Source organism: Urocampus carinirostris, chromosome 1 (assembly GCF_059441175.1).
Source record: "Urocampus carinirostris isolate Australia breed hairy pipefish chromosome 1, RoL_Ucar_1.0, whole genome shotgun sequence".
NCBI lineage: Eukaryota > Metazoa > Chordata > Actinopteri > Syngnathiformes > Syngnathidae > Urocampus > Urocampus carinirostris.
The window spans coordinates 36,981,597-37,000,147 of NC_142349.1; the positions used below are offsets into that span (position 1 = coordinate 36,981,597).

The window sequence follows — 18,551 nt, forward strand, 5'->3', positions numbered from 1 at the left end:
ATGTTTACTTTTTCCAAAGGACAATTTATGAGGGTTGACGTTTTCAAATTACTTTTGGGGAACTCAATTGTGACCTGCACTGGGCAGGCTCTTTGTAACCAAATTTGGTGGAATAAATTTGGACCAGAATAGATGGATTAAGCACAACCCTATTTAAAACATCAGTCTTGAGGATAATCAAGATGCTTTTTGACAAATGTGAGTATCTTTCTCATCGTGGAGTCATTAACACCGACCTTAACTAAGGCTAAAGAAGCCTGCAGTTAATTGGATGTTTTATATGTCCTTTTGTTACCTCCTGGATAAGCCGTCTTTACACTCTATGAGTATTCATAAATTGTCAACCACTTGTGGGAAGGTTTGCCACTGTTCTTGGGTTTCTCCATTTGTGGGTCCGTGCTCTGACAGTGGTTTGCTCGAGCCTCGCACCCTTGGGAATCGCTTGGTAACCTTTTTCGAATGGAAAAATTTCAATCACCTTTATTCAAATTTCTTCTGGAATTTCTTTGGAACGTGGCATCCCATTTGTGTTTTTGAGATTTTGTAGCCTACTTTACTCTGTTTAACAGATTTGGCTTAAGTGATTTATTGATTTAACACAAGTGGTGCCACCAATGTTGGCTTTAACTCAGTTTTGCCAAAACTGTGGTTGGTCAAAGTTTCTTTACTTTTTCACATACAGCCATCAACATTTTAAAACAACATGTTGTGTTTCTTTGGGTTGTCTTTGTGTGATATTAAAATTGGTTTAATGATCTGAAACCTCCATGGGTAATAGATGTGAAAAAGAAAAAACATCAAACGTCATGGAACTTGAGTTGTTTTGTACGGACGAATGGGCAAATATTTCTGTTTCAAGATTTACAAAATCCAAAAAGACTTGTGGCTGTGATCACAGCTAAAGGTACAAAGTATTAACACAATGGGGCCAATATCTTTGCAACACATACTTTTATTTTATTTTTTATTAGTGAGCTCAATATAAATGTTGAATATATTTGGTGTATTTTCATGATTGTGTCTCACGTGTTGTTGAGTGTTTTTATCCATAGGTTAAAATATTGTCGAAAAGTTCTCAGAGGGGCCAATAGTTTCGCAAGCACTGTTCGCATATATTCTTGTGGACCAAATTGACAGCACAGTTGACATGGTCACATTTGGTTTAATGAAGCACCATCATCCAGGCAAACATTTTTAATGAGACAAACTAAGACATGCAGGAGAAGTGACTGCTTGCTGGAGCACATTGTTTGCCAGCTGCACACTTTATGTGCATCACTGCAAGTGTCAGAGAGCAGGGTAAGAGTCTTATTTGGACTGCACATGACCACCTCAAATGCCAAAACGCGAGGATGAATCAGAAGGTACTTTTGAAATGTACATCCATCCATGAACGCAATGCGGGTCACATGAAACATCCGCGCGAGATGCACCCACTGACTGATATGACAAGGGTGACATTTGCAAATAAATCTCTGGGGGTTGTGGGAAAACACATTTCCTTTTTTGACAGACACTGATGAAAGCCAAGAGAATGTAGTTGATATCCTCTCGTGTGTGTCTGTGGTGGCCATTTATGTGTGGGTGTGTATTTCCGTCATGTTTAGTCTTGTCACTCTGCCACTCGTGTGACTCTCAATTTTTGGAACGTTGACAGATTTGTGTGCGCTACGTTGAGCGCGGAATCTCCTACATCTGTATTGTTTTTTTTTTTTTTTTATCATCACCAGACCACTTGACTTTGAATGACGGACATTTTTCTAGCTATTTGTATTTGACCATTTTGTGATTAATACAGTATGTAGTTAGATTATTTAAACAGGTCACTGAGTATGTTGTCACCATAACATCAGTTTTCTTGCTATATTAGGTTTATTATTTAATCATCACAGCATTACTTCAATAATAACATTACTCATTTAGTTGTTATAAATGCACTTATGTTTCTACACATGTTTGAATGAAGTAGCTACATGCTGTATCCTTTTATATCAGTACTTTCCCAAAAATGGTCTTCCGGTGCGAACCTTCCAAATACACCCGTGACCAGTTTTGACAAAGGGCTTTTGAATGAGATGTGAGGTACTGTCTTTGCCTGTTGAAGTGTCACGTTCCATTTTGCAAATCCACAACCCTTTTTAAACTTTGGCCAACAAATTTCGATTAATTTTGGAGGACGTGCACTCCTGGGCCATATCTTGGTAGGAGGGCGCTTCCCATCGTCTGAACCAGAGTGAACTCTGATTTTAACTTTATTTTGAAAGTAATGAATGTCCTCAACCGCTTTGCTTCTCTCCAGCCTTATTTTTTCAAAGTCCGAATACTCGGTCCAGTCGTGGGGAAAAAACGTGCGGCGAGACCTCAGAAATGTCCTTTTGCCTTCAGTAAGCACATTTAGTGATTTAATTTTGTTGGATGGGAACGTTTTTTTTTTCAAGTTTTTTAAAAGTACATGTTGTGTCAACTTTAAAATGGCAAAGTTTGTAATTATTTTTTTCTCTTCCCACTCATGTTTCCTACTTTTGAAAGTGTGTTTTATTTTTAAGAAACTTAACCTCTAAACTATCATTTCTGTCACCACATATTTTTCAGACTGTTTTACAGCAGGGGTCTCCAGCATGGTGCTTGTGGGCATCAGAGTGCCCCCCTAAGGACAGCTGAGGTGCTGTACCGACTTGTTCTGAAAATAGCTCACTAGTGCTGGGTACTTGTGATTTTTTAGTAAAATGTTTGAGTTCTAGTAAAAATATTCTTGTAGTAATTGAGTCTATTTAACCCTACGTTCAATGACTAACCAGGTAATAACATAGTAACAAGCAGGGGTGATTTCAGGTTCAGAGCTTTTGGGATGCAGAGCACCCAGCTGTCACAGACCAGAACGGATACAGGACTCAATTGCATGTGTTTCTCAGATTTTATTGAACGAGAGTAAGCGTAGGCTTGCTTGATTGCTGGATCCGAGGACTGGCGGAGAGCGGGAACGAGCAAGGCGGGAGTGACACTTCTGTGTCGGAAGAAGACAGGCGGGAATGCCAAGTCGTTTGACCAGGGTTGGAGATCAGAGGCGATGTCAAGTTCGTAAAAGTGGTCGTAGGCAGGCGGCAGGCAAAACAGGCGTAGTCAGGTTCAGAAACGGGTCGAAAAACGGGAGTCAGGCAGGAAACAGGTTTTAACAGGGACGGAGTCGGACGGGAAAGCTCACTGAGTGAAACACAACAGCTCGCAACGATCTGACAAAGTTTGAACTGAAGTCGGGGGCTAAAGAAGGGCGTGGCCACCAATCAGCTTGTGCGGGATGTTGGCGCCAATCAAGCTGCCACAGGTGTTCCAAATAGAGCAATTACCAGCGTGTCTGACTGGTTGAAAAAAAAGAATTCTACTTAAAGTGATTTAATATTGTTGGATTCAATTCAAAGCTGCTTAAATGAGGAATAATATCTGTTGATCATAACAAAGTCTTGGGTGGTAAAATAACATGACCACGGCATAACCACTGTATGACATAGTCACACAGTAATACACAGGAGCCTCCACTGACTCCGCAGCTATACCGCAAGTAATACTAGCCGAGCGAAAGTAGAGAAGGGGGCGAGAGCGGTGCTAAGAATCAAATGGACGGTGGATTATATCTGACGCTGCATTGTTCACATTTTTGTTTTGTTTTACTTTTTTTATCTAGCGTTTTTCATCATATCTAGGCATTTCCTGTCCTTTATTAGGAATCGAGGGTTTAAAGATGCTATAATTTTCGCGAGGTGCTTGGGTTGAATTTGGAGGTTCTTAAGCACCCTTCAAAACAGCCTAGTTATGCCCATGGTAAGAACATTGTAACTACATGATCAGTTGATTTTTTGATAAAACTTGGTGCCCTACATGCCAATTAGTAACAAAAAGTGTCTCTCAGCTTGAAAAAGCTCTAAGACCCTTACTTTAGACTAAACAAATTGCTCTTTTAGGCCTAATAATGTCATCTTCATCTGAAAAAGTCAAATTTTTAAAAGTTTCAACAAAAACGTGAAGCGTTTTATGAAAACATCCCTCAGCCGAAAATTGCGCTTAAAAGGCGATTGATTGTCAAGTAAAGCATGTTTCTTATTCTTTTTTTTAGACGATGAAACCTTTTAAAATTTCTATGTTTCTGGGGAATAAAATGATTGATAAGCAAATCATTTGTTCTATTTTTATTTTCTAACACCTGAGAAGAATTTTTTGGAGGATGCTAGCATTGTTTGTTATTTTGACTATTGATATCGCACACAGTTGTTCGTTATTTTGGTTCACTGTTTTTTGTTTTGACTATTATTTTGTACTGCCGTCGTTATTTTGACCGTTATGTCATGATTACAGATGTGACTCATATGTGCCCGTTCATTTGGCCCCAACTGCTGCGGGTTCTGATGGGCTCCCTGTCACTATTTGACCCCAGTCCTGTCAATCCCCTGTTGTCAGTCTGTCTGTGAACCTCAGTGTATACTAGGCAAGCCTTTTTTGACCCTGACTCCCAGCTGTCCTGTTTTTGCTCCCGTCTGTCTCCGGCTACGACCCGTTTTGATCCTGACCACGTCTGCTCTCCGTCCTGGCTTACGACTTCTTTTTCTCCCCGACTATGTCTATTCTCCCGTTCTGGCTTACGACTCGCTTCCGACCCCGACTTCGCCTAACCCTCCCAGTCCCGGCTACCGACCCATTTTTCCATCCCTGACACCGCGATTGCTCGCTAGGAAGATCCACTTCTGTGTTCGGATCACAATCCAAGTACGAGAGCGACTTGCTTCTCGCGTCCAGCGAACACCGGATCATGGGCACAGCCCTTCCTCTATCCTTCAATAACATTTGTGAGAAACCTAACGCAATTGGGTCCTGTTTCCATTCTGGTCCTGACAGAAAACCCCAGTGATGTAAATCGAACTAAAATTTGAAAAAAAAATCTGTATAAACCCATTTGATTCTAAAGGTACTTTCCATCTCCATTCCGTGTGTGGATTCATAAGTGTAATGCTACAAATGTGATGTGCACGTGTCCAAACGGAGATCAAATTGTCTTTATTGTTACAAGGATGGCCTGTTTTCGATCTTCAGTGGATTTATATATGGATCAGCTTTGACACCTATAAAATTGTCTGTGCATTGGAAAGACTCACACGATTTGTTTTGTATCAATGTTTTGTTTTGCATACATTTTGAGCAACAAATAAATAATCCGCAAGTAATAAAGGTTCTTGAAGATATGTTAACAAAAAATTTTGTAATTTCTCTAAAACAGCACCCATATTCGGCGTAATAATGACAGCAGTGGGAACACTTTGAAACGCCTCATCAGTAATGCATCAAATTCATGGGCTGAAAAATGAATGCACTTATTACGAGCCTTGTCATATTCCATTTTACACGTCCAACTTAAGCATTCCCCAAACATAGGATTGGGTTCATTGCTTGCGTGTATTTCGTTTTAACCAAGCTGTGTCAATCTGTCACTGCTGACAGAAAGCATCCTCTCATCTTCCTTTCAGCAGGAAGTTCACAGAAAACAGCGGTCATGCAGCCTTGCCCCGTGTCTGCTGCCATCTGGAGATGCTGTCACATAGACTGATGTCTGGGACTAGAGAGAGATATCAGTGGCCACCAAAAACACATTTGCGTTTAGTTTTGTTTCACTCGTGGAAGAACAATGGGTTGTCATTAAGTTTTTTTGAGATGATTTTCTGATCAAAAGCTGTATAATTGCAGTTGCTTTTGCTGGCTGGACATGGAGCCATAGCCTGGGTCAAACCAGAACAAGTAAGGGGGGGGAGTGTGCTTGTTTTGCAAGCTGGACAAGTAAAGTCAAATTTATTTGTATGGCTCTTAATCACAAAACGTCTCAAAGGACTGCACAGGCCACAGTTACACCATCCCTGAAACCAGCATGTGGGCCAAGAAAAACTCAATAACCTCAGCATGAGGAAAATGAGAAACCTTGGAAGAGGTCCACACAAGAGGCAATTCCCCTTCCAGGATGACCAAGCTCCAATGATTTTGCATTGGGTAACAATACACAAAATGTTGTCAACATCAACGATAAACATACTGTGGGTAAGAAGTAAAATTGTTCAGAAACTCCAAGACAACGACGATGTAGCTTCCCACCTCAGCCAGCTGGTCAATGCAGTTGATGACATTCTTCGGGTCCAGCTGCTGCTACGCTGACTTATCCTGTTACATCCTTCTCCCTAATCTCACCACCAGCCAGGCAGCCGAAAAGAACGGATAAAGAAAAGCATGAGCCAGGCATCAATCACAAGCTATGATATATAAGTGTGTTATAAGTCTAAATATTAACACGTCTACTGAGGATGCAGATTATATCTCAGGAGGCAGAGCATACCACAGCACTGGGGCCCGAATGGAGAACACTCTCAAGTCTGCAGATTTCTTTTTGGCTCCTGGAGTCACAAGTAGACCAGCGTTTTCCGTGCTGAGGCTCAAAGCAGGTGCACTGGACAAAAGCAAATCTGAGTGATAAGAGGGGGAAGGTTCATGCAAACTTTTGTATGTTAGCAACATTAACGTTAAAGGCACATCTTAAATGGACAGGGAGCAAGGTACTGTATTTTTATATGATAAAACTTTCTTGTTTTAGTTGAAAGTCTAACTGCAAAGGTCACAAAACACACGACATTTGAATTAGAACAGAAGATGAATGCAACTAGTATTTGGGATGAAGATCAAACACCAGCACAACTATTCATGTGTATTTGTTGAGGGTTTTTTTTTGTTTGTGTCAAAAGATAGCAGTGAAAATGTTTTTTTTTTTTTTTTTTTTTTTTTTTTTTTTTCCAAAAGTGTGTTTGTCTGTCTTCTCGTGGCTTTGGCAGTTTTGGAGCAGGACAGGTGAGAGGCACCAAACAAAAGATTAAATGAAATATACTGTGACTCAGGACTTGTTTTTTTTCAGTTTCAAGAAGCTGCTTTAAACAGGAAACACCAAGTAAAATCAAAGCAGAGGACAAATTTGTATTTTAGCCTGGTGAATGAAGAAGCTTGTAATATGCAAGAGGCAAAGCTTTAATATCTTGAAGATGAATAAAAATGGAAGTTGCAAAAACGAAGGATCATGTGGCTCTCAAAGGAATATCATTTGTTTGAAGAGTGCCCCTTGGATAGTCAAGAGGTGAGTGTTGCTCAGTAAGGACATTGTTTGGGATATGAAATGTCTAATAGTAATGAGGGGAGACATGAATAATGTTTTATTTAAAATTAATTTTAGATGTTAGTGCAATTTATTTTGGGCAGAATAACAGATCATGTTCATGTCATTTGACAGATATTGAACAAATCTTGAGCAACATGGAAGCCAAATGGTCCTTTTCACTTTAGTTTAAAATAGTGACTCTTCCAAGGTGACACATTTTGACAGCTAAACTGTACAAATTGAATGGCTTTTCAGAATATATTTTTCAAGAAGCCTAGTGAGTTATTTAAAGGTGGTGTCCTTAACTTCAAAGTATTCTACTTACTGACGCCATCTTTTGGCTGAAATCATCATTGCAGCCGCTGCCAAACTCCTTTAGTTGCTTGTGCAAGTATGTGAAATTTTTAGATGTGCTCGAAAAAGCGAGCTCTGTTGTGGGCAAAAAGCTGGACAGCCTAACAACAGTAGCTGAGAGACGAGCACTGTAAAAGCTGAGGTCAATCATGGACAATCCATCGCATCCACTACACAGCATTATCTCCAGACAGAAGAGCAGTTTCAGCGACAGACTGCTGTCACTGTCTTGTACTACGGACAGACTGAAGAGATCTTTTCTTCCTCATGCCATGAGGCTCTTTAACTCCACCCGGCAGAGTAAAGGCCCACATTAAACCACACCACCTACATTGGATATTACCGAATCTTACTGCAATATGTATTCTGTGTAGCACTATTTAGCTATTCTATATAACACGCTACAGTGGGCATTTGCACGTCACACTGGGTATTTGTATATTTTAATTTTTTGGCTTTATTATTGTACTGTTCTCAGCTCAGGGATGCTGCTGGAAATGTGAATTTCCCTTCGGGGATGAATAAAGTATCTATCTATCTATCTATCTATCTATCTATCTATCTATCTATCTATCTATCTATCTATCTATCTATCTATCTATCTATCTATCTATCTATCTATCTATCTATCTATCTATCTATCTATCTATCTATCTATCTATCTATCTATCTATCTATCTATCTATCTATCTATCTATCTATCTATCTATCTAAAGCCGCCCTTCTTTTAACTTCATCATGTTCCTTCTAGAATAAAAGAAAACCGCGATCATGCATGTGAAATGATACTTCTACCCCCATTACCCCCAACTTCTTTCCTCCAGTGCAATGCGCTCTGCAGCCCAAACACCAAGGGTGAAGGTAAGATAAAAGCTGATAGGCACGGTGAAAAAAACTATACATAGGCTCTTTGAACTCAGTCGGGCATTGTTAACACATACATTAATAGAGAAAATATTTCATTTTTAAGGACACCTCAAACAACGCACCCCACCTCTAAACCCTGTACTCTCTGCTGCCATGAAGACATGATCACAGGTCATTCATCATGTAAGTGCCTTTCTTGCTCGAATAAACTCTTCTTCAATCTTTTTGGGGGTTTGGGTTGGACTTCATTAGAAACAAAAGTTCATAGCGGCGCTGCCACGAGCGGCTGCCTTTTCCAGCTGCCCTATTGTTTTATTGTCTGCTCCTATCTTCGGTGTTTTTTCTTCCCGTTTTGACAACTACACTATGGATTACTTCTATCCTATGGGACATGGGTTTTAGCGCACAAAAAATGTGTGTATTCAAGGAATTTCAACTCCTTGCCCTGAAGAATTCTCGTGCCGGCGTGATGAAGGGGCCTATCGTGGAAGAAGAGCCGGAGCTAGCGAAGCGGCTAGCGGCGTTATAAGTCTTCGGTACCATCCGTAATCATGGTAAATGCGAAATCACGACCAAATAAGATCATCGAGTGCTGGTGGAAAGCATCAAAGCGCACAGGGAGCGCAGTTGCTGTGTTTTGCTGAAACGTGGCTCACGTTTAGCATTCCGGACGCTAACGTGTAGCCACCCGGAGCTACCCGGAGCTATCCGGCTTCAACGCCGCTAAACAGAGACACGAAAGCCGGGGGGAATCGGAGAGGAGGCGGACTTGCTAACACGAGGTGGTGTATCCCTGGATTTTCACAAAGAAAAGTTTTCCATCTGCCGCAGGGATGTCGAACTTTTGGACTGGCGTGACGTCATCCACTCCGCTACAAGCACCCCTAGGGCATCATGTTAATCTGTTAATAAACAACGGGGTAGACTGCTGGAAGTGTGAATTTCCCTAGATAAAGTATCTATCTATCTATCTATCTATCTATCTATCTATCTATCTATCTATCTATCTATCTATCTATCTATCTATCTATCTATCTATCTATCTATCTATCTATCTATCTATCTATCTATCTATCTATCTATCTATCTATCTATCTATCCTTTTCTCACTTTAATGATTTTCATTCTACACTAAAAGAAAACTGCGAGCACGAGCATGAAATAACTTTTTACCCCCCTTCCCTGCGTTCTAATGGGTTGCAAGTCATGAACAGCTCTGATTAAAGTAAGATAAAAGCAGATTTATAATAACTCATCAAAGTCAGTTGGGCATTGTTAACACAATCTTACACATTCTACTTTCAACTTTCAAGTCCCAGATTTTGATGATCTGAAAGTGGAATTTTCCCACGAAAGAAGAATGACAATTGTTAAGCAATCATTAAGGTGGAGGCACTATTTTTAGATGGAAGTTTCTACCACAGCTCATCAATGATTTACCTTGAAACAGACTTTTTCTGAAAAACTTTACTTTTAAACCTCAATTAAGTTGCGCCTTTACTCTTTTCCAACAGTACATAAAACATTCTGACAGGTGAAACAACTCATTAAAATTGATGCTGCGCGATTTCTAAATTAATTTCCTTTCAATGCCTCACTCGTTTAAAACGTGGGTCCAAAGATTCTGATCGCTAAATTCCTCGACTCATTTTTATACACTGACATTTTCCTAAATTGGTAAAAAGGTTTTGCTCCAGAGATGAATTTGTAAAACCTCTAAAGCAGGGGTCAGCAACCTTTTCGGTGAGGTGTGCCACTTTCAAATTTTCTTGTAAATCAGTGTGCCACACTAAGATTAAAGACTCGCACAACACTTTTTTTATATCCAAATGAGACGTCATTTTACACTTGTCCAAATATACAACATGGATAGACATTGAACTTGTATAACTGACCTATTTATCTAGCACTTTTCTTGTTCATCAATAAACTAAAAAATGAATGTGAGCAACGTGTGGAAAGGCAAGCCACCAAAGAAAACCTCCGAGCTCGAAAAGAACGCTTCATTAATATATTCGCATTAAGTAAAAGATTTTCCATGCTTTGCTATGCAGTGAGCAATGGCGTTTTTAGCAGTGACAATGGTTTTCAGGGTCTGTGCTTGTTTGCCGTACTAGGAAGATGATTTTAGCTAATGTGAGATGGCTCTTTGTGTTATTTTGTGACATCAGTGGTTTTCGCCTAGGAACTCTCCAATAGATGCCATTTTCAGCCAGTATCTTTCTTAGTGGAGTCATGATCACTGGCCTTAACTGGGGCTGTTGAATTCCTTTTCAACGTAACAAGCCTCTAAAATACTAGCTCAGCTGTAGCCGTTTTCTGCAGTTTCTTTTGGAGGCTGTGGTAAGGGGTGTTAGACACCAGCTTTTCACAGTTGATCACAGAGTCACAAGGCCCTCCGTGACCTGTCCTCGTGTTAGTATTTGCATTGTGCTGTCTCCTCAGAACACAATGCAAGATATGTTGATATCAATGACGATACAAAACAATTCAAATCAAAGTCTGCGAAGAACCGAAGGAGCCAGGGTTCTCTGTACTCCTATGATGATAATTGGTATAGTACTTTCTGGACAAAGTTTAAAATTATTATTATAAAATAAGTGTTAGCTTCCCATACCATCCACATATCTTTCACATATTGTCAAAGGGACCTGTTACATTTTAAAATGTGTCATAGCACTTCTTTTTTTGCAGAGCTTCTAACAAATTATCCAACAAATGTAATTCATTTCGTTTGTACTAATTATTTAGCTTACATTTATACCATCAACCTTTGACCTCGTCTACAAAAACATTAAACATGTTTTTAATGACAGGAAAGTCAGTTCACCTTGAAAGCACACGCTCGCACTTTGGATTCCAGCAGACAATGTCTCAAAATGGGTGTTCATCTGCATTGCAGAGGGTTTTCTCTGGATACTTTTAATATCTTTAATTTTGGTGTAGCGGAGGCAAGCATATTTAATTAATATTATTTGTTTTAAGAAATCTGCCTTTCTGACCTTGCAGCGGCTAATAGTGCGAAATAATTGATGAAGTTATTTCACAGTTGAAAAGCTTTGTTTTGTTTCCCGACCTTATGTTGATATAGAGTAAACTAATCACTACTAGGAGACACCAGAGGGCTGTACCATACCTGTAAATCAAACAACTGCACCACAAAATATATGCAGACTTTCCAGCTAGAAAACAAAGCTCAGATGTGTCAGAGGACAATTCTGATTTTTATTTATTTTTATTTTTAGCACATAAACATACATAATATGAAGACGTAAAAAGTAAAGTGACACGTAGAAGCTAGCATATTTTACACGAGTGTGGAAATGTTTCAAAAACTGAGCAATATATATGGTGCCCATTAAAACGACATTGTTAACGTCAAAGTAAATTGATTGTGCTGCAATTTGCAGTCAAAACAATGTCTGAAAGGCTTGTTTGATGCTTCTTTTATTTCGGGTACTGACGATATTTTTAAACTTCTCCACATGGCTGTCTGGGTGTCAAAATATCCTGGTGCTTTTTTTGCACAAACTCGTCTTGGAGTGTGCTAGCAGCAGAAATGGCCATAAAAGAAGAGAAATGTCTCTTTATGGAGAGAAGGATGCAAATAAGGGGAGATGATTGGCATTGGGTTTCTCCTTGCGGCATTTAATAGCCTGGCTGCCACAGAAATTGAAATGCAAAGAGAATACAGTGTCCTATGTATAATAGCCTAAATAGGTGGGATATAACAATTTATAATAACAAACCATTCTTGCCTTTTTAAAATGAAGTGTAAAAGCATCAATATGGATCACATCTTCTTCACAATAAGGGCAAGCGAATGAATCAATAATGTCACACTGGATTGCGATAAGAAGTTTCAATGTTTTGTTGTACCATTCAATTTGCATGGATACATTCTGACTTGATCACTTTATAAACCTTAGTTTGGGAATCCTTGGGGAATATTCTGACCTGGTCACACAACATGCAGGGCCTCATTTACATTTTAAATTAATTAATTAATTAATAATTACTGTTTTGTTAATTTTTTGTAACACATTTACGGCAATGTGAATTTCCCTCCAGGGATGAATAAAGTACCTATCTATCTATCTATCTATCTATCTATCTATCTATCTATCTATCTATCTATCTATCTATCTATCTATCTATCTATCTATCTATCTATCTATCTATCTATCTATCTATCTATCTATCTATCTATCTATCTATCTATCTATCTATCTATCTATCTATCTATCTATCTATCTATCTATCTATCTATCTATCTATCTATCTATCTATCTATCTATCTATCTATCTATCGATCGATCCATCCAAGCTGTATCAGAAATGGGCAGGAGCAGGAGTACAGGAAATTGATTCAGGACTTTGTCCGATGGAGCGACGCAAACCACCTGCACCTGAACACCACCAAGACCAGGGAGATGGTGGTGGACTTCAGGAGAACCAGAACTCACCCGGTTCCTTTAACCATCAAAGGAGAATGTGTAGAATTTTTCCAGACCTACAAATACCTGGGTGTGCAGCTGGACAACAAACTGGACTGGACTGCCAACACAGAAGCTCTATGTAGGAAAGGGCAAAGCCGACTTTACTTCCTCAGAAGGCTGGCCTCCTTCAAAATCTGCAAAAAGCTCCTGAAAATATTCTATGAGACAGTTGTGGCAAGCGCCCTCTTCTATATGACAGCGTGTTGGGGAGGCAGCGTCAAGAAGAAGGATGCCTCTCGTCTCAATAAACTGGCTAGGAAAGCGAGCTCTGTTGTGGGCAAAGAGCTGGACAGCCTAACAACAGTAGCTGAGAGACAGGCACTGGAAAAGCTGCCAATCATGAACAATCCATCGCATCCACTACACAGCATTATCTCCAGACAGAAGAGCAGTTTCAGCGACAGACTGCTGTCACTGTCTTGTACTACGGACAGACTGAAGAGATCTTTTCTTCCTCATGCCATGAGGCTCTTTAACTCTAACCGGCAGAGTAAAAGCCCACAGTAAACCACACCACCTACATTGCATATTACCGAATCTTATTGCAATATGTATTCTGTGTAGCACTATTTAGTTATTCTATATAACACGCTACAGTGGGCATTTGCACGTCACATTGGGTATTTGTATATTGTATTCTTTTTGCTTTATTATTGTATTGTTCTCAGCTCAGGGATGCTGCTGGAAATGTGAATTTCCCTTCGGGGATGAATAAACTATCTATCTATCTATCTATCTATCTATCTATCTATCTATCTATCTATCTATCTATCTATCTATCTATCTATCTATCTATCTATCTATCTATCTATCTATCTATCTATCTATCTATCTATCTATCTATCTATCTATCTATCTATCTATCTATCTATCTATCTATCTATCTATCTATCTATCATTACCAGACAGACATGCAAGATGTTCTACTCTTTGGACTCAGAAAAAAATCAGAATGTCATCCAGGTAGACCAATTTAGCCTGTCACGGTGAACATCATGTGTGAGATATTGCTGAGGTATTAGTAAGACCGGGCGGCATCACAAGGAACTCATAATGGCCAATCGGGGTCTTGAAGGCAGTCTTCCACTTGTGAATATCCTAGCCTTCCATAAGAGGGCAAAGGCAGCATCAAGGAGCGGGAGGGAATACTTTTTTCATACTCAAATGCTGTTAAGACCACGATAGTTGATACAAGGACGGAGAGAACAGTCTACCGGGGAGGACAATGGGGTAAACCCACCAGGGCTGGGTCAGCCATGGAGAGGAGGGCTTCTTTTACACACTCCTCTAATGTACCTCTTCATGACCTCATTTTCCGATCTGGAGAGTTGGTAGAGGCAGCTTGATGGTAAGGGGGGATCAAGCAACACATCAATTGCGCACTCATAGGGAAGATGAGGAGGCAGGGAAAGAGCCTGTTGCTTTGAGAAGACCTCCTTGGATGCAATGTAGGCTTGTGGGACCCCAGACAGGTTCACTGCTGGGGGAGGAGAGAGGGGTTAATGAGGTGCAGCGGGAAGGGTCGACCTAAGTAATCGTGAGTGGCCTACTTCACTCCATGCCGCAATTGTGCCTAAGCTCCAGTCAATTTCTGGGTTGCTAACCAGGAAACTTAAGACCACTGGGGCTGCAGAGGATGGCATAAAATAAATTTCCTCTATATGATTGGCCACAACCAGAATCGTGAGGTAGGCTGCGTAGGCCAATAGATGTCCGTTCTTCAATTATGCTGGGTTCCGGAAGCTTAATTAATGGTCCGATTGTTTTGCCGGACGAGTGTCCAAAAACAAGTCATCGGCACATGAGTCCAACATTAAGGAAAATTGAGTAATTCCCCCAAAACACTATGCCTTGGAGAATTAAGCGGCTTGAGGATGGGCAGGTGGATGCAGTGCTCGCCAGAAGGTGATTATAAGGGCCTGCTGGGCAGGTGTTATTCATGGCCTGGCGCCCCCGTGCGCCCCCTAACCGCTTTATTTTTATTTCCCCACGGCCCATTCGCGCTGATTGAGAAAAAGTTTGCTTGTGTGACAGGGAATGACAAGAGGCAGTGGGGCTGGCTGACGTTCGCGTATTTTCTCGCGCTGATAATTGTTCAGGTGAATGGCCTGCCCAATGAGCTAGTCTTAATTTCTTGGTTGTGTTTCTGTTATGAGCACGTCGTGCAGAGATTATTCAAGCCCTCGGCAAAAAGTGCAATAAAGAGCCAGTTCATTCCACCTCAAATCAGCAGCCACGTAACCATTCACTTGGCTAATTGAGAGTAATCTCTCCTCAGTGTGTCTTGCTTGATTGGAATGGTCAAAGACATGGTCAAAGATGTGGCCAAAACCGGGGGAGAATTTTTCGATTGCGAGATCTTCGAGACGGAAATTTTTGTGAAAGAACCCAATCGAGTGCCCTTCCGCGCAAAAAAACAATTAGCTAAATAACGTTCTCCCGATCGAAGGAGAATAGTTGCGTTCAAAGAGAGAAAACGAGACAACATTGTAGATGGGAAGCCGCGACACTTGTCAAGTCCCCCTTTAAAGGCTTCATGATCACACACATGGTATAGGCCTGGTAATGATTGCTTCCCGTGACAGCCCCTGATGGGCAAGCAAAAGGGATTGCTCGCGTCTCACAAAACGCTTGTCATAACTGATCGTGTGTCTAGATTGGTTAGATTTGGCGGTTAAACTTAAACGTCGACACTCAAGCAGCATTGCCAGTTTTATTTGGGGAAAAGAGGGAGTTAAACGAAAAGAGGGTGGAGAGTAGAACTGTTCAAAAGAGAAAACACAAAACGACTCAACTCATGGCTACAGAAATAAGGCATAGCACAAGCAGCAAGGATCTGGAACTTGGGCAGGGAGGAACGGCTTGAAGCACAACAATCTGACAACTAAGGTTGTTAGCGTAATCCATTAGCGGCAGGTTGTAGATAATGGGCAGCAGGTGTTGTGATGGATCATGACACATTTTTCATCATCAAGTAAAATTAACCCTCTTTTATTTACAATTTTAGCTCCCTCCACAGTTTTATTTCTCCTTTGTCACTTTGTTGTCAGACATAATTTGTTCCAAGCACTTAAATGCATTTTTTGTTTGATTAAAATTTAACAAAATAACGTTTTCATATTATTTGATTTGCTATTAAATAAGAGACAGAAAGACTAATTGTATTGCTTCACTGAATTATCTTATTATCGTTTTGTCAGGGACACTCCTGGGCTGGTGTGGATGCATAGCATGATAACAGATCCGTGCAGCAATGCAAGTTTATATTCGGAAAGGGAACGGTCAACTGGGAGTCAGATATCGGGGTAACTGTATCAAGATCACCAGAGGCAGCAGTCATGGTCCAAGAGGCAGGCAAGGGGACGATTATCTGGTAAACTAACTGTATCAAAGGCTACAGTCCAAAGGTTCAGCAGGCGGTACTCATGGTCAGGAAAGGCGCCAAAGGTTCAGTACACCACGAAAACAAGGCTGTGATAAGAGCTTAGAATGTGACAAGATGGAAAACATATTAGCTATGACCTGAAGAAACATGGGGTTTAAATAATGAAGAGAGAGAAAGGGTTTGAGATTGGGGGCAATCAGGATAAGTGACACCAAGTATGGGATTAAAATTAGAGCCAGGCAGTGAGTGCCCAAATAAGGAAAGGCCAAGCTAAAAAGGGAAGAGAAAAAAAGAGAAAGGAAACCTAACCTGATTGCAGGATTGTGTCACATTATTTATATCATTTATGGAAAGGCATGTACGGATAAGAAGTTTCTGTATTGGGTACAGTCCTAGGTTCTTATTTTTGTTTCTTTAATATAGGTAAGGGACTTATGCAAGGGAACAATATTAGTCCATGAAGCTATTTTCTCTTTTTATATGCATGGACTTAACCTTAGAAAAATAGACATTTGCAGCAATTTAAATTATTTTGTTTATCACATCCTGTAGGCAGCACGGCGGCACAGTGGTTAGCGCTTGTGCGGCACAGTTCATGTCATGGGAACCTGTCGTGGGTTCAAATCCAGCTCCAGACTTCCTGTGCGGAGTTTGTATGTTCTCCCCGTGCTTGCGTGGGTTTCCTCCGGGCACTCCGGTTTCCTCCCACGTTCCAAAAACATGCATTTCAGGTGAATTGGCCGGTCCAAATTGTCCCTAGGTGTGAATGAGCGAATGAGTTGTCTGTCCCTGTGTGCCCTGCGACTGTCTGGCAACCAGTTCAGGGTGTCCCCTGCCCACTGCCCGGGGATGGCTGGGATGGGCCCCAGCCCCCCCACGACCCTTATGAGGATAAGCGGTACGGCTAATGAGATGAGATGAGATCATATCCTGTATCTATTTTACAAGGTTTTTAAAAGGTGTTTAAAATTGCATGTTACTGCCCTGCAAAAAAGTAATGTTACCCCATTGGCAAAACATTTTTCCCTTTTAAGTGTTTTTTGGTCAACTATATATTATTATGATAATCTTTGTTAACTCATTCAGTGCCATAAAGTACAAATATGTTTTTGTCTCTTAGTGGTAAAACGTATAAATATGTTTTTCTGGTTTTACTTTATAATTTTTTTTTATTAAGGGTTTGGTGCAAATCATCAAGCCTGTGGAAATTATTTCAGTATAAAAAATGATTGTCAGATGGCTGGATTGGTTTTATTCAGATCTTTGTCCACTCATCAAGGAAGCTCCCACTTTCTAGTCTTGCTTCCTGTTTCCAGCATTTGAAGTGTGTATTCAGACATAGTGAAGCATTGTGGTCAGAATAGTAAATATATGGACAAATACAGACCCATAATTCTTCAAGCTTTCTTCTTTCTTAAAAGGATGGCGAACTCTCTTTGTCATCATCTAAGCAGTAGGATTGACGTTTTGTGCACATTCGCAGGAACATGATGGCCATTGTGACCAAAATCGAGTGATCACATCATGTGCTCAAAAGTTCTTGCAAAATGAATGCATTGTTCATGCATAAGTTCACTCTTCTTGCAACTAAACGTTATTTTCCAGTGAAGCGAAAGTTCTGCTTGAAATACATCAATTCACAAAAAAATGTTACTTCTCAGAATGTTTCTTGGAAATTAGTACTTTCAAGAAACTAAGCAATGTTCAACTGTTGCTTATTAAATAATGGTAAAAGCTATAAGAATAACGTTTTGTTTAATGAAAGATGAGGGTTTGTGTTTTATTTTGATATGGTCTATAAAGCTACAGAACAACAATTTCTCTATGAAATTGAGTCAAAATGGCAAAAATTGGCCAGCACTGTCTCTTCACATTTGAGAGAAACATCTTGCATAGAATGAGTAATATAACAATATTTTTTCTGGATTAACTGAAAGTTTAACTTGTTTTCTGTGTTGAATAATAAAAATAATGCGTACAATATTAAAAAAAAATGTTTTTTAAAAATGCGTGGTGAATGGCAGGGAAAATGTTGCTAATTCTTTTTATTATTTTAGTACAAAAAATTAAGGGTCATTGTATATTATTTGATTTGAAAAATATGCAAAATGCATGAACTATAAAACAAACATACATTATTTTAGATACTTGTAGTCATTTTTTTATTCATCTACCACAACAAGAGGCTCACCCAGAGGGAGCTGACATGATTGTCCACCATCTTGCCTCGACTGATACCCCTAAGAACATGTGAAAGGCTCTGCAAAAGAAATAA

At 40.0% G+C, this 18,551-nt stretch overlaps 1 protein-coding gene across 1 annotated transcript in view; it reads right to left on the bottom strand.

Moving 5' to 3' along the window:
• Positions 1-7,849: 7,849 nt before the first annotated feature.
• dpp6b (dipeptidyl-peptidase 6b) overlaps positions 7,850-18,551 on the bottom strand; it is a 697,001-nt gene continuing 686,299 nt past the window's right edge. The window contains exon 26 of the transcript XR_015850702.1: positions 7,850-8,091. The gene's annotated coding sequence lies outside the window, so the exon portion shown is untranslated. The remainder of the gene's footprint in view (positions 8,092-18,551) is intronic.